Source organism: Hippopotamus amphibius, chromosome 2 (assembly GCF_030028045.1).
Source record: "Hippopotamus amphibius kiboko isolate mHipAmp2 chromosome 2, mHipAmp2.hap2, whole genome shotgun sequence".
NCBI classification, from domain to species: Eukaryota; Metazoa; Chordata; class Mammalia; order Artiodactyla; family Hippopotamidae; genus Hippopotamus; species Hippopotamus amphibius.
The window spans coordinates 162,899,252-162,915,317 of NC_080187.1; the positions used below are offsets into that span (position 1 = coordinate 162,899,252).

The 16,066-nt window shown below is 42.1% G+C and overlaps 1 long non-coding RNA gene across 1 annotated transcript in view; it reads left to right on the plus strand.

The window, feature by feature from the left end:
- LOC130846643 (uncharacterized) overlaps window positions 1-16,066 on the plus strand; it is a 172,635-nt gene that overhangs the window by 9,413 nt on the left and 147,156 nt on the right. The gene's annotated exons all lie outside the window — the stretch shown is intronic.

A 16,066-nucleotide genomic window follows, 5' to 3' on the forward strand; every position in this document is an offset into this window, starting at 1 on the left:
TGCTCTGATCTTTATGATTTCTCTCTGTCTACTCACTTTGGGTTTTGTTTGCTCTTCTTTCTCTAGTTTCTTTAGGTGTAAAGTTAGATTGTTTATTTGGGATTTTTCTTGTTTCTTGAAGTAGGATTGTATTGCTATACAATTTCCTCTTAGAACTGCCTTTGCTGCATCCCATAGGTTTTGGATCATTGTGTTTTCATTGTCATTTGTCTCTACGTATTTTTGGTTTCCTCTTTGATTTCTTCAGTGATCTGTTGGGTATTTAGTAGCGTATTGTTTAGTCTCCATGTGTTTGTGTTTTTTACAGTTTTTTTCCTGTAATTGACTTCTAATCTCATAGTGTTGTGGTCAGAAAAGATGCTTGATACAGTTTCAATTTTCTTGAATTTACCAAGGCTTGATTTATGACCCAAAATGTGATCTATCCTGGAGAATGTTCCATGTGCACTTGAGAAGAATGTGTAATCTGCTGTTTTTGGATGTAATGTCCTATAGATATCTATTAAATCCAGCTGATTTATTGTGTCATTTAAAGCTTGGGTTTCCTTATTAATTTTCTGTGTGGATGATCTGTCCATTGGTGTAAGTGGGGTGTTAAAGTCCCCCACTATGATTGTGTTACTGTCGATTTCCTCTTTCCTAGTTGTTAGCATTTGCCTTACATATTGAGGTGCCTTACGTATTGAGGTGCTCCTCTTCTTGGATTGATCCCTCGATCTTTATGTAGTGTCTTTTCTTGTCTCTTGTAACATTTTTTATTTTAAAGTCTATTTTATCTGATATGAGTATCGCTACTCCAGTTTTCTTTTGATTTTCATTTGCATGGAATATCTTTTTCCATCCCCTTACTTTCCATCTGTATGTGTCCCTAGGTCTGAAGTGGGTCTCTTGTAGACAGCATATATATGGGTCTTGTTTTTGTATCCATTCAGCCAGTCTATGTCTTTTGGTTGGGGCATTTAGTCCATTTACATTCAAGGTGATTATTGATATATATGTTCCTATTACCATTTTCTTAATTGTTTTGGGTTTGTTTCTGTAGGTCCTTTTCTTCTCTTATGTTTCCTGCTTAGAGAAGTTCCTTTAGCATTTGTTGTAGGGCTGGTTTGGTGGTGCTGAATTCTCTTAGCTGTCGCTTGTCTGTAAAGCTTTTGATTTCTCCATCAAATCTGAATGAGATCCTTGTTGGGTAGAGTATTCTTGGTTGTAGGTTCTTCTCAGTCATCACTTTAAATATATCATGCCATTCCCTTTTGGCTTGTAGAGTTTCTGCTGAGAAATCAGCTGTTAACTTGATGGGAGTTCCCTTGTATGTTTTTTGTCATTTTTCCCTTGTTGCTTTTAATAACATTTCTTTGGCTTTAATTTTTGTCAGTTTGACTACTATATGTCTTGGCATGTTTCTCCTTGGATTTATCCTGCCTGGGACTCTCTGCACTTCCTGGACTTGGGAAGATATTTCCTTTCCCATGTTAGGGAAGTTTTCAACTAGAATCTCTTCCAATATTTTCTCAGGTCCTTTCTCTCTCTCTTCTCCTTCTGGGACCCCTATAATGCAAAAGTTGGTGCGTTTAACATTGTCCCAGAGGTCTCTTAGGCTGTCTTCAGTTCTTTTCATTCTTTTAACTTTATTCTTTTCCACATCAGTGATGATCACCATTCTGTCTTCCAGGTCACTTATTCATCCTTCTGCCTCAGTTAATCTGCTATTGGTTCCTTCTAGTGTATTTTTCATTTCAGTTATTGTCTCGCTTATCTCTGTTTGTTTGTTCTTTAATTCTTCTAAGTCTTTGGTAAACTTTTCTTGCAACTTTTCGATCTTTGCATCCAATCTTTTTTCAAAGTCCTGGATCATCTTCACCAACATTATTCTGAATTCTTTTTCTGGAAGAGTGCCTATCTCCTCTTCATTTAGTTGTTTTTCTGGTGTTTTATCTTGTCCCTTCATCTGGTACAAAGTCTTTTTTGCCTTTTCATTTTCTCTGTCTTTCTGTGGCTGTGATTTTCAGTTCCACAAGATGAAATACTGCTGATGCTGCTTGATTCTGCTCTCTGCCCTCCTGTGGAGGAAGCTATCTAGGAGGCTCATGGGTGCTTCCTGATGGGAGGAACTGATGGTGGGTTGAGCTGAGTGGGTGGAGCTCAGTAAAACTTTAATCGGATTTGGTGGGTGGACCTCAGTGACACTTTAATCTGCTTGTCTGCCAATGGGTGGGGCTGTGTTCCCACCTTGGTGGTCGTTTGGCCTGAGGCGACCCAGCCCTGGAGCTTACAGGCTCTTTGGTGGAGCTAATGGTGGACTCTGGAAGGGCTCACGCTAATGAGCACTTCTCAGAACCCCTGCTGCCAGTGCCCCTGTCTCCTTGGTGAGCCACAGGTACCCCCCACCTCTGCAGGCAACCATCCAACACCAGCAGGTAGGTCTGGTTCAGTCTCCTGTGGGGTCATTGCTCCTTCCCCCTGGGTCCTGGTGAGCACAGTTTTTTGTGTGCCCTCCAAGAGTGGAGTCTCCATTTCCCCCAGTCCTGTGGAGGTCCTGCAATCAAATTCCACTGGCTTTCAAAGTCTGATTTTTTGGGGGATTCCTCCTCCCATTGCTGGACCGCCAGGTTAGGAAGCCTGACATGGGGCTCAGAATCCTCAGGACTTCTGAGGTATAACTGTTCTCCAGCTTGTGAGTCACCCACCCAGCATTTATGGGATTTGATTTTTATGCGATTGCGCCCCTCCTACTGTCTCATGGTGGCTTCTCCTTTGTCTCTGGATATGGGGTGGTTTTTTTGGGTGAGTTCCAGTGTCTTTCTGTTGATGGTTGTTCAGCAGTTAGTTGTAATTCCAGTGCTCTTGCAAGAGGGAGTGAGCGCCCATCTTCCTACTCCGCCATCTTGATTCTCTCCCTCTATTCCTTTTAGATGTTATCCTAAAAATTACAGCATGTATCAAAGTTTAAAGTTAATTGGTAACTATCACTTCTGGAAGATGCAATGACCTTTCTATATTTAAAACCTGCATAACCTAGTTTATGCCTTCAGTGTTTATTTAGATGAATGCACAAATCCTTCTCACATCTCTGCCCTTCAGTTTGGGTCATATTTACTACCTAAAGAGTATCTGTTAGATTTTCCTTTATCTGGGTGATGATTTCTGTTTTTGTTTTCTAAAAGTGTCTTTCTTTCACCTTCATTCTAGAAATATTTTCACTGGAAATGGGATTCTAGGTTAACAACAGTCTTCAACATACAAAAAGAAAAGATTGTTGTACTGTTTTCTGTCTTGTTAGTGTTAGCTCAACATTCCTTTTAAGAAAATCTGTTGCTTTTTCTTGGACTTCATAAGAGTATCTTCCTTGTCTTTGATTATTAGCAGTTTTACTGTGATATGTGTAAGTGTGGACTTATTTTTATTTATTCCGATTGTTAATCATTGAACTTCTTGAATCTGGATTGCTTTGGAAAATTCTCAACCATCATCTCCTCAAATGTGTTCTCTGTCCCATTTTCTTCTTCCTTGGGGATCCCTGTTGAATACCCTTGATCTTACATCTGTACCTCTTATTTCTTACCAGCTCTTCTGCATTTTCTGTTTGTCTTTCCGGGCTACATTCTGGATAATGTCTTTTGATTTTTATCCCTATTCGTGAATGTGCCTGGTCTGCTATTAACTTATCCACTGAGTTCTTAACTTTGGTTATCACATTTTTAAATTCTGGAAGTTCTATTTGGTTCTCTCATTTGCAAGATCACTTGGTAAAAGTCTCCTCTACCCTGCAGATGGAGCGTATCTTATATATTTCACTAAACATAATAAGCACGATGCTTTTATCATCGGTCTGAATCTCTTGTGGATCTGTGTGTGCACACGCACACATGCCTGATTCTGCTTTTCTCCCTCATGATAACATCTTTAGCGTGCATCTTCATCATTGATTCTGGACTTCTGTACTTGAAACTATCTCTAGGAAGAAGTGGAGAACTAGAACACAGCAACAGTTCTCCAGAGTGCATTTGAGTTTGCTTCTGCTTGGCACAGGAGAGCGATTCTAATCCAGGACCACCCTAATCTTAGTTCAAGGCTTCAGCTCTGGGTCCATTTAGGATGCAAGATCTCACAGAAGACCTGGATTCCTTTGGTTCATCTTCACCTTTGGGCCCCAGGCTTATTGGGGGGAGAGTCTCCCACTAGACATCCCACCTGGTGTGAGTCTGAACTTTGATTTGTGTCACATTTGCAGCCAAAAGTCATTCACAGGCACGTTCAAGTCTAGTGGAAGAAACAGATCCCTTTAGGACAAAAGTGGCTTCTGTGCTCATTTATTCATTTATCTCTGGATTTCCTTTTGTTCTGGTTATTTCTAACTATGGTGTTAGCTCCTCTTACTTTTAAGAAAGACGTCTGCTTTTCTTTTATTTTTTAACATTTTACCCAGAGATTTTAGTGTTTGTTTCTTTGTTTATTTTTGGGTTTTTTTTGGCTGTGCTGTGTGACTTGTGGGATCCTAGTTCCCTGACCAGGGATCGAACCTGGGCTGGCAGTGAAAGTGCCTAGTCCTAACCACTGGACCGCCAGGGAATTCCCTTAGTGGTTTTTGTGTGTGTATTCATTTTGTTTTCAAGAGGGCTTTTCCAAATATCCTAGCCCATTATTACAGAGAATCTGAAGTCTTATGATTTCTTCTGACAAAGTATTTCTGGCTACTTTAACTTTTGGAAGGTGGGTATTTGTCAGTTTTTGGTCTGCGAATAACCATTTCTTATTTTCCACTGCTGTGTGTATAGAATGCATATAAAATGAGAGAATGAAACCATTCTGTGCCAGGCACAATATCAAGTGCTTTATAGTTAGTTCTTACAACAACCCCAGGAAATGGTCGAGTTGGTGGTGGCTATTGTTTTCCCACTTTATGTAAGAGGAAAATGAGGTTAAATAACTTCACCAAGGTCATAAAGCTATTAGGTGGCCAAGTCATAGCCTCAAGCCAAGATCTGACACCACAGCTTGGGCTCTTGAACACTTTGTCCTGGAGGCCCCCATTTATAGCAATTTAGCAAGTTACTGTAATCAAAGTCATTAGAGATGTAATCACTTAGAACTCACTTTTGACTCAGTATGCACAGAACTAACTTTAACTCAGTGTACACAGACGCTGTAATACTTGTGGCATTGCTAGTCAGAGCCATGATTCACACCGGTCCTTAACTTGTCAGTGTATATACATGGGTCTGCATGTCTTACCTAAACATCATCCACATAGACACTGGTAAATCCTTGGCCAGGGTAACACCATTTCCATTTTTTTTCCTCCTCCCCACTCCGTGCCCTAGTTTTTAGTGCAGGGGGAAGCAACAGGTGTAGTTAGTAAAGTGTGCCACCATGTTGGAATCTTGTGTTAACTAACCTATTTTTTTAAATATAAAAAGTTATTAAGGGTATGGATTTTCCTCTTTATGATTTTGGCCACTCCCATGGGTTTTTATATGAAATTACACAGTGTAGTGGTTAAGGATGTATGCTCTAGAACCAGGCTACCTGGGTTCAAATTCTGCTTCTGCCACTTACTATCTATATATATAGTCTTAGGCCAGCTTTTTGACCTCTATATGCCTCAGTTTCCTCACCTGAAAAATGGAGATCAGGGCATCTACCTCTTAGTATTATTATGAAGATTAAGTATAGAGTGGTTAGTGTTTGATACACGAATTACAATTAAATGCTTATGCTTAGTAATTTTTTTCATTATTTCTGAATAGCCTCTAATTCTAGGGGCTTTTTGCTTGAAAATCTGTTATTTGTTAAAATTTTCAAGTTGTTAGTGTGTGTGTGTATGTATATATATGTTATTTGTTTTACTTATTTTCAGTTTTTATTGCATATTGTAAATCTTAAAAGTATTTTAATAATCTAATGCCTGAACAAATTTTATCCCAGAAGTCTCTGAGAATTTCTATTTTCTAAAGAATACAAAGTTATTTGTGTTCCTATAGATGTCTATTAAACCATATTTGTTAAATAATTTTTTGTACTTTTTAGTCTGATGCCAAAAACTTGGTCTCTATGCACTGGTGGCAAATTGAATCTCAGAGACAGAGTTTTGGGTGAACTAGAAAAGAATAGCTTTATTGCTTTGCCAGGCAAAAGGGGACATAGCAGGCTCCTGCCCCCTGATAACTATGTGTCCCCACCTGGGAGAATTTGGTGGCAGAGGTTTTTATAGCAATGCTTCAAGGGCTGAGTTGCTGATAAGATTAGGGTGTGTGCAGGGCCTGCACTCCTTTAATCTGGTCTCAGGTAATCTCTTGATGGGCTTCTCTGGTTCCTTTAATCCGGCTGGCCGCAGGTGGTCTTCTCTGGAATGAAGAATGCTAGCCCCATTCCTTGGGGGGTTTAGTTCTGTAAAGAGCTCAAAGACATTGTTATGTGCATCCCTTGAGGGGGAACCAGGACCCTGCCCCCAAGGCTGCACTATTGTTTCTTGGCTACTCCTCCCTTGTCTCTGCATCGCCTTCCTTCTCAGATTAGCAGCTATTTGAATCTCCCCTTTGGAACTCAGGGAAGGTCCTGGAGGCTGCAGTGTGTTCCTTACAAACAAGGAATGGGGAGCATGGAAAGGACCCATAGAGTCCTGCTCAGTGTCAAGTATACTGATCTGAAAATCAGAAATTCTCCACACTATCTCCAGATGCATATATTTTGATTTAGGCTGCACTCCACTCTTTTTTTTTTTTTCTTAAGTACTGCTCTGAAGTTAAGTAGTTAGTGAATTCTTCTCATTTCTGCTCAGTGAAATATTTTTCTATCCAGTTGTCCCTTTTCCTCTCCTTTGTCTTATTACTGTTTTCTCAGAATCCCTGACAGTCAAATTTTGGCTTAAGATGAGGAAACTCTCTCTGGGAACTGGAGGTGCCTGTGATGCACAGCCAGATGTACCCCCTGTCATTGGATTGGCACCAGCAGAGACAGAGACTGTCCTGTCGAGATGCTGGAGTGAGAAGGTGGTGGAAACGGATGCTGTTAAGCTTGCTCTTGCTTATTTTTAAATCACAGTATTCCTTTGGCTTCAAATAATACAACAACTTTCCTCTTCCTCCTGGCAGCCCATGCAGAAAGCCCCAAGAACTAACTGGAAATACGACTCTACACGAAGAGACATGAAGTGATAAGAACACTCTCCAGACCTTCTTGGTTGGAGGCAGCTCTTAAGAGGTTGTGGTACTTAACCTCACAGAGGTAGTGTTATTAAAACTCATACGGCACTATGCCTGCTTATTCTTGGGCTTCCATGAGAATTTTCCGTCTCTACACTCTACCTATGAAAGTTGCTAGGCAGCAAGGAGATTAAAGTGACCGTTTTCTTGCAACTCTTTGTCTGTTTCTACCCACACAGAGCAAAGGAGCTTTCCTGTGGGGATTTATCTTCAAAAGCAAAGCGTTCTTGTCTTTGCTCCTCTGCCTACATTGTTAGTAGTGATGGAATGGCCCGGTTTTCTAAGGCTGCAAAATCAAGGGAGCACAACCTCTGCATTTAACTGCCTGTACGAACCTCCCGCCTTGAATGCCTTCCCCTTCAGTCGAAGGACTTCCAAGGTGGCTCCGTGCAGGGTTTGGTGCTCTACCAGTGGAAGGAGTCAATTTGCTGTCAGACTTTGTCTTGCACAGCTCTGAGCTTTTATTCCCACATTTTTTAGTTTGCTTTCTTTTGTATGACTTTTTTGTTTCACAGTGGTATCATTAGTCCACCATCAGCTGGATACGTCTCTTTGAATGGTCAGTCCTGTAGTGATGATGGGTTCGGTTTTACATACTCTTGATCTAGCGACTACAGTATATCTGAAAAACAGATATAGCTGGTTTAGGAGGGAAAACCTTGACTCTCCTGTCCTTTTACCAACCAAAACCTTATCTGAGACAAAATTCAGCGCAACTTCAATTTTATCCTTTGTCTTAATTTCCCATCATATTATGCTATAAGTTTCAAGGAATTTGTCCCAAACTGCCTTTGTAACTATCAGTGAGCATGTTCTATTTTGCTTGGTTTTGTATATACCTTTGGGGAAACAAAGAAGCTGCCTGAGTAACGTTTATAAAGTAGTCACTTAATAGCAGTTGCATAAGTGAGTGCTTACGATTCTGAATCTGATCCCAATTCTGATCATTGTTATTGAGCAAAGTTTGTGTACCTGACAGTGAGGCCGAATAAACCAAAACATCATTGGAGTTTGGAGCAGAAAGGTTTATTGCAGGGCCAAGCAAGGAGAAAGGAGACCTCAAAAACCTCAAACTTCCCAACGGTTTTCTTTTCTTTCTTCTTCTTTTAATAAACTTATGTATGTATGTATGTATGTATTTATGTATTTATTATGGCTGCATTGGGTTTTTGTTGCTGTGTGTGGGATTTCTCTAGTTGCAGTGAGCAGGGGCTACTCTTTGGTGCACAGGCTTCTTGGTGCTGTGGCTTCTCTCGTTGTGGAGCAAGGCACTAGGTGTGTGGGCTTCAGTAGTTGTGGCACATGAGCTCAGTAGTTGTGGCTCCTGGGCTCTAGAGCACAGGCTCAGTAGTTGTGGTGCACGGGCTTAGTTGCTCCACAGCATGTGGGATCTTCCTGGACCAAGGCTTGAACCCGTGTCTCCAGCATTGGCAGGTGGATTCTTATCCACTGCACCACCAGGGAAGTCCCCAACAATTTTCTAAGAAGAGTTTTCATAGGCAAAATTTGGGGTGAGGACTGCAGGGTGTGTGACTTTCTTCTGATTGGTTGGTGGTGAGGTAACAGTGCAGAGTTCCAGGAATCTTGTGCTCAGCTGGAAGTTGCCACCCTCCACCTGGGTGGGGGCCTTAGTTCTGCCGAAGAGCTCAAAGATATTGTTATGTATATTCCTTGAGGGGGAACCATGACCCTGCCCCAAGGTGCACTGTTGTTTCTTGACTGCTCCTCCCTTGTCTCTGGATCTCCTCCCTTCCCTGATTAGCAACAGTTTGAACTTGTCCTTTGGAACTCAGGGAAGGTCACAGAGGCTGAGTGAAGCCTATTTCCTACAAACAAGAAACATGGGACACAGAAAGTCTTTGGACCCAGGAGGGCCACACAGTCCTACTTGGTCTCATCATCACTATGATTCTGACATCAATTCTAATGTGTTTGTGTTTTAAACACATCACCAAGCAATTCTCTGATACCAGCTGGGTGTCTTACAACTTAACTCTGATGCTATCTACTTGGAGGTAGCATCAGATCCCACAGGTTAGGAGGTCAGTCTTACAAGACTCTCTCCCTCATCCCCCAATTCAGTCACCAGTCGCAGGTCTGGGTTGTCACGGGCTCCTGACCCATCAGCTATAGATGGGAAGTTCCAACATCCATCTCCTTGGGTCGGATTAATTGACTTGAATAGTTCAGGAAGAGAAACAGTTTACTTACGAGATTACTGGTTTTTTAGAAAAAGATATAACTCAGAAACAGCCAGATGGAGGAGATGCACAGGGCAAGGTGTGGGGAAAGGAGTGCTGAGCTTTCCTTCTCTCTCCCAGCATCTCCATGTGTGTGCCCACCCGAGAAGCTCTCTGAACTCTCTCCAATTGGGTTTTTATGGAGGCTTCATTAGATAGGCACAGAGATTGAATCATTGGCTATTGATGATTCACTTCATCTCTAGCCCCTCTCCTCCCAGGAAGCTGGTGGGGGTGGGGGTGAGGGCAGTAGGACTACCAGTTCAACCCTCTAATCCCATAGTTGGTTCTACGGGCAACCAGCCCTCATCCTTAGGTGCTCGTTACCGTAACAACAGCTACCTTTACTGCTCTCCCCACTGAAAATTCCAAGGGTTTTAGGAGCTCTGTTCCAGGAACAAGAGGAAGACAAAATAGAAATTTCCTATTATAAGTCACCATATCAAAGTGATGCAATCTGATAGTGTTGTTACCGTTCAGCAATGTGCTGTCACCATCTGAGCTACTGGACCAGCGTCTGAAAAAAATAGTGTTGTTTCCATTAACTTCCCTCTTTGGGCTTGTGTGTGCACATAGACATTTTCTTTCTGTTTTGTTTTAAAACATGATTTGGGGAACCTTTTCCTGGTGTCTGTGGGCTGGGAGTAGCTGCTGCCAACATTCATCTCTGCAACTTTCCCTTTTCTGTTTCCCGTGGCCTACTCTCTCGTGATGGATTATTTTTGTTATCAAACCTAACTCGGGTCCACTCGGACACACAGTAAAGCCAATCTACTGACACTGGACTGTGGTGAAGGAAAGCACAGCATTTACTGTAAGGCACCGCATAAGTAATCTGGGACAGCTAGTGCTCAAAAAGCCCCAACTCCCCAGTGGGTTTAAGGAAAGCATTTTTGGAGGCCAGCTGAGGGAGGTGGATGGAAGGGTGTGTGATCAGCTAGTACACAATTCTCTGGTTGATGGTGAGGTAACAGGGTGGTGTCACAGGGGTGACATTATCAATCCTTAGGCTCCAGTAGGCCTGGGGGCTGCCTGCTCAGGGTCAAGTAGTTAGTCTCCCTTTTGGTGGGAGTTTTAGCATCTGTAAAGCAATTTAGGAAATGTGCATCAGATATCTAGGAGTACTCTAGAGAGGAGCTAATGCAGAGGATATGAGGGAGGGATCTGTCCTGGGAAGTCCTCACAGGGTCCTGCTTGGTAACAATACCCTCTCTTCGTTGACACTCCTCAATCTCGAGGAGAAGAGGTGTTGGACAAGAAGAGGAATAACATTTTGGATAGAGAGGTTAATCATAAATTCAGCAGAGGAACTCAGTTTTAGGAGGACTTGGTTTCATTTTCAGGTTAGATTGTAAATATCTAACCGTAGTGTATAATCTTGCAGGTCCAAGGGTCATTCTGTTGTGTCAAACATCTGTCTCAGGCAGTTTTTATTTCTAGTTGAACTCTGTCGAGGTCTTGGGTGCCAGCACACTATTGCCCCCAATAATAGATGATTGTATGGTGAAATTAATAGATTCCACTTTCACTTACAGCCACTCCTATCACGTATAGAATGAAGGAGTTTCTTCTTTAAGCAATGACTTGGGAATCTTGCCACATCTTTATCGGTTAATCACTCCACCAGGGTTTTTTCAGCGTGACCAGTATGCATTTGTACCACTCTAGACACTATTGAATATGCAGAAAAGCGTTCCCTGTGGGGCTGTGCCATCTAGTTGATTAGTCAACATATACCCATTTGCAATGGTCAGTGAACTGATGGTGGCATGTAATCAACATTATCACCTACTCTAAAGAAATTCTTCATCGGTGCTCTGTATGCCGTGAGTCTTCATGAAGAATAAATGGGTGCGGGGAAGGTTCGTCTCCTCCAGCACAGGGTGGCTCTGGTGTGATTGCAGCTGGAATCAAGGAGCACTCTGTCACTTCAGGAGTTGTAAAGTCTTGGGAACGGCAGTCAGCACTCGGGGAGCCTCAGGTCAACAGGGCAGCGGCAGGATCCCCCTGTGGTGTATAGGAAGCCAACATTCAGGAGGAGGCTGGGGCAGAAGGACGGGAGCACCTAAGAGGGCCCTTTGGGTGGTCCAGGAATGAATGGGGAAGATGAGATTTACACCAGCAGGTGGCAGTGAGAATGCAGAGAATTTGGGGTACTAACGTTGCTTCAGTGTTGAGTCCGCAGGATGGTGGAGCCTGAGCACCTTCAGGGTAAAATAAATCTCATTTCTATTCCCTCCTTTGCATTTGTGTTGCCACCATAAAAATGTAGGGATTCACCATCTCATATCCAACCTCTGTAATAGGCTCTCCACAGCTTTCCTTTTCCGCACCATCGTCAGCCCCAGTCCATTTTGGTTTATTGCCAAATTGATCTAAAGTGCTGCTTTTGTCTTTTTTTTTTTTTTTTAAAGAAGGTGGGGTTTTTTTGGGGGGGGAGCTCTTTTTTGAATTTATTTATTGGCTGCGTTGGGTCTTTGTTGCTGCACACGGGCTTTCTCTAGATGCAGCAAGCAGGGGCTACTCTTCATTGTGGTGCACAGACTCCTCATTGCAGTGGCTTCTCTTGTTGCAGAGCATGGGCTCTAGGCACGTGGGCTTCAGTAGTTGTGGCACATGGGGTCAGTAGTTGCGGCCCACAGGCTCTAGAGCACAGGCTCAGTAGTTGTGGTGCATGGGCTTAGTTGCTCCATGGCATGTGGAATCTTCCTGGAGCAGGGATGGAACCCACGTCCCCTGCAATGGCAGGCGGATTCTTAACCACTGTGCCACCTAGGAAGTCCTGCTTTTGTCATATTATTAGAAACTCTTGAATATAAGGAGATGAACACACTCATTGGAGCTTCAGGTTAGAAGTGATGGAAAGTGATGGAGAAGCTGGGATGGAGGGAGCATGTGATCTTTCCCACCCTATTCTCCAATCCTTTGCTGACGGTCACCTCACAGATACACAAGAGAATGTGACTTTCATGACAATCCTGGCATGTTAGTTGAGTTCAGCCTCATCTTTGGCTTCTTTCGTTTTTAAGCTCATTAAAAATATGTACCAGCCCTGGGAGAATTCACGAACTGAGACTGTTGAAGTGCTAACTTCTTAACTAGGGTAAAACCTGAGCAAAAATTGGTAGCAAAAATTCCCTCTGTCCACAGATTTTCAAATTTGAGTCATCTCAGTATCACAGATATCTTAGGTTGACTGCCCTAGAAGCAGAGCCTGAGACAAGAGTTCAGGTGCATCTATTTTTTTTTTTTTTTTTCAGGTGCATCTATTTTATTTAAGGAGTGATTTTCAGGAGAAAAACCTGTAGAAGAGCCAGGGGAGTGGGGTAAGCTAGGGAAAGAGGCACAACAAGCAATGCAGTTTCTGGTGGAGTGTAGTCCATCCCTGGGGATGATAAGAATGGTCTGGAGTGTAAACCACGCTGTCTTTTGTATCTTAGACCCTCTTATTCTTCGGCAATGTGGATGAGCATGGAGGTGGGATTTGTAGCCTTCCGGGAAAGGTAGTTTCCCAGGGCTGAGGGCAAGTTTCCATAGCAGGGTCATGTTTTCCTTTTGTTTGTCAGCAGATCATAGGGAATACCCGCATAAGGTCACGGGTGTGAGCCAAGAGCAAAGCATCGGTGCAATAGGGATGGGTGAACTGGGAATCTGGGCTACCTGTTCTTTTTTTTTTTAATTAATTAATTAATTAATATATTTATTTAATTGGCTGTGTTGGGTCTTCACTGCTGCACACGGGCTTTCTCTAGTTGTGGCAAGCGGGGGCTACTCTTCATTGTGGTGCGCAGGCTTCTCATTGCCGTGGCTTCTCTTGTAGAGCACGGGCTCTAGGTGCGTGGGCTTCAGTAGTTGCGGCACACGGGCTCAATAGTTGTGGCTCACGGGCTCTAGAACGCAGGCTCATTTGTTATGGCGCACGGGCTTAGTTGCTCCACGGCATGTGGTATCTTTCTGGGGCAGGGATCAAACCCATGCCTGCTGCATTAGCAGGCGGATTCTTACCCACTGTGCCACCTAGGAAGTCCTGGGCTACCTGTTCTTGCAGCTTACTTGTGACCTCTGCACTTTGTTGAGCCTGATCCCAGATGTACCACTTTATTCATACGGTGGATTGCTTCTGGGCCCATGTGTGTTATGATAGGCATTTATAGTACACGGTTACTATGGTTGCTTGCTATCCCATGATAAGATGCTCCATCTCTAGCATGCCAGGAGCTCTTTCTCAAATGGTGTATAATTCCCTCTACGCCCTATATGGGCAGAAGTCTAGTGATCTGTGCTGTGACTCTCAGAGCTTGCCTGAAATTTCACAAGACATTTTTTTCTACCTCTGGTACCATTGAATCTGCCTTAATAGTATGGCCCAAGTGTCAGGTTGCTTATACTATGGTGAAATCTGCCACTGATTCCTTCCTTACTCCAATTTGGAAGTGAAAGTCCTCAAAATCATTTGATAAGTGAGTCAGAGCGGTATTCCCAAGTATGAATGATACTACCCACAAAGTCCAAAGGGGCCTATTAAGCATTATGTTTTTTTCTTTGAGTGGTAGGAGGTACGAAGTATAATAAATTGCCCTTTACTTTGGAGGTAATATCCTGGAATGCTCCAGAGCATTGGACCCAAAAACTGTGGTAGGAGGACTCTGAATTTTGTAGGATTTACTTCCCACCCTGTGGAGCTCTTACAAAGACATTGCGAATGCCTGATAACTTGATATCATTGGTATAGTAGGTCAACGTGATGTTCTGCAGAGGGTCTGAATGTTCTTGGTTGCTTTGGGGATTATGATGTGACAGAAATAATCTGGGACAGGATCATGAATGTACATCATTGTCCATCACATGTCAATGCAACCTGCTTCTCATCTTCCCTCCTGATAGGTATGGGAGAGAATGCATTAGCCAGATCCAGAGCTGTGGACCACATTCTGTAGCCTCTGTTAATCTTCTCTAGTAAAGATACACATTTGGCACAGTAACCACAGTTGAGGCTACTACTTGATGAAGTTTTTGCTAATCCATTGCTATCCACCATGATTCATCAGGGTTTTATAAGGGGCCATCCAGGTGAATTAAGAATTGAGAGAATATAAGTGAATTAAGTGGGAATATAAATGGGGATATGTACCATCGCCACTGCGTGATCCTAGTCCAAGAGTGGGCCTAATCTCTCTCATTCTCTTAGGCAGTGATGTGGGTTTTATTATTTAGACTAAAGGTAAGGGTAGTTTCATGGCTCTCATTTGACCTTCCCTACTACAGTTCTTTTACTGTTTAAGGAACCAATGTCCAATGCAAGAGTTTAATAAATGATGAAGTTTGTCCATTCCATTTATACATTTAGAAACTAGAGAGATGATCACTAGGACACTCCATGGACCCAGTAGACCCAGTATGAGATGGGTAGGATTGGTTCAGAAATCCATGCATTACCTGGTATCAATGTATTACCTCTGTTCTAACAGGAGGTCAGAGTGGTGCTTTGGTTTTCTGGTTATCAGTGTCACCTTGGACTTCCCTCCAATATATGGTTATTGGAGTAAATGACCATAGGCAGGTACTACTCTGAGAATCACTGCTATATACACTTGTTGTGGTATTGAAGCTTCCTTTTCTCTCTCTATATATTTAATCTTTACATTATTTAAAACTTAAAAGTTGGAAGAATAGTAAAAAAAAAATTCCTGGATATCTTTTACCCAGATCCCCCACATGTTAACATCTTACTACATTTGCTATATCTTTTTCTCTGTGGATGAATGGATTGATGGCTGGACGTGTGTGTGTAGTATGTATATACACACATATGCATACTTTTTTCTGAACTGTTTAAGAGTAATTTGTAGCATGATTCTCCTTTATTTCTAAACTCTTCAGTGTATATTTTCTAAAAACAAGGAATTCTCTTAAATAGCCAAAGTGTAATAATCAAAATCCAAAAATGAACATTGATATTATACTATTGCCTAAACTATAGACCTTACTCAGATTTTACCAATTGTCTCAATAACATCCTTTATAGTAAAAGAATATCCACAGTTATGCATTGCTTTCTGTTGTCATATTTCTTTGGTCTCCACTGATCTGTAACTGTTCCCAAGTCTATCTTTGTATTTTTATGAAATTGACATTTTGAAGAGTACAGCCCGATTATGCTGTAGAGTGTCCTTCAGTGTGGGTTTGTTTGCCTCACGATCAGATTCAAGTTACATATTTTTGACAGAACTACCACTGAACATCCTGGTGATGTTAAGTTTGATGATTTGGCTAAAATGGTACCTGCCAGGTTACTATTACTATTTTATATTCTGTGATTAATAAATATCTCATGGGGGTGATAGTTGAGAATATGTGAATATTATCTTCTATTTCTTACCAAATTTTCATGCACTATTTTAGCTCTCATTGGTTATTCTTGCCTGAGTCAAGGTGCTTGTTGAATGGTGGTTTCTGATTTCATTATTCCTTCTATTGGCTTTCTGCTGTAAGAAACAACTTTCCCTTTTCCCTTATTTATGTATCTCATTGTGGCCCCCGTGGAGTTTTCTTTATTTAGTGTTGTACCCTTGCTATTATTATTTGTATGCTCAGATCGTCCCCAGTTTGTCTGTCTCCTCTCTT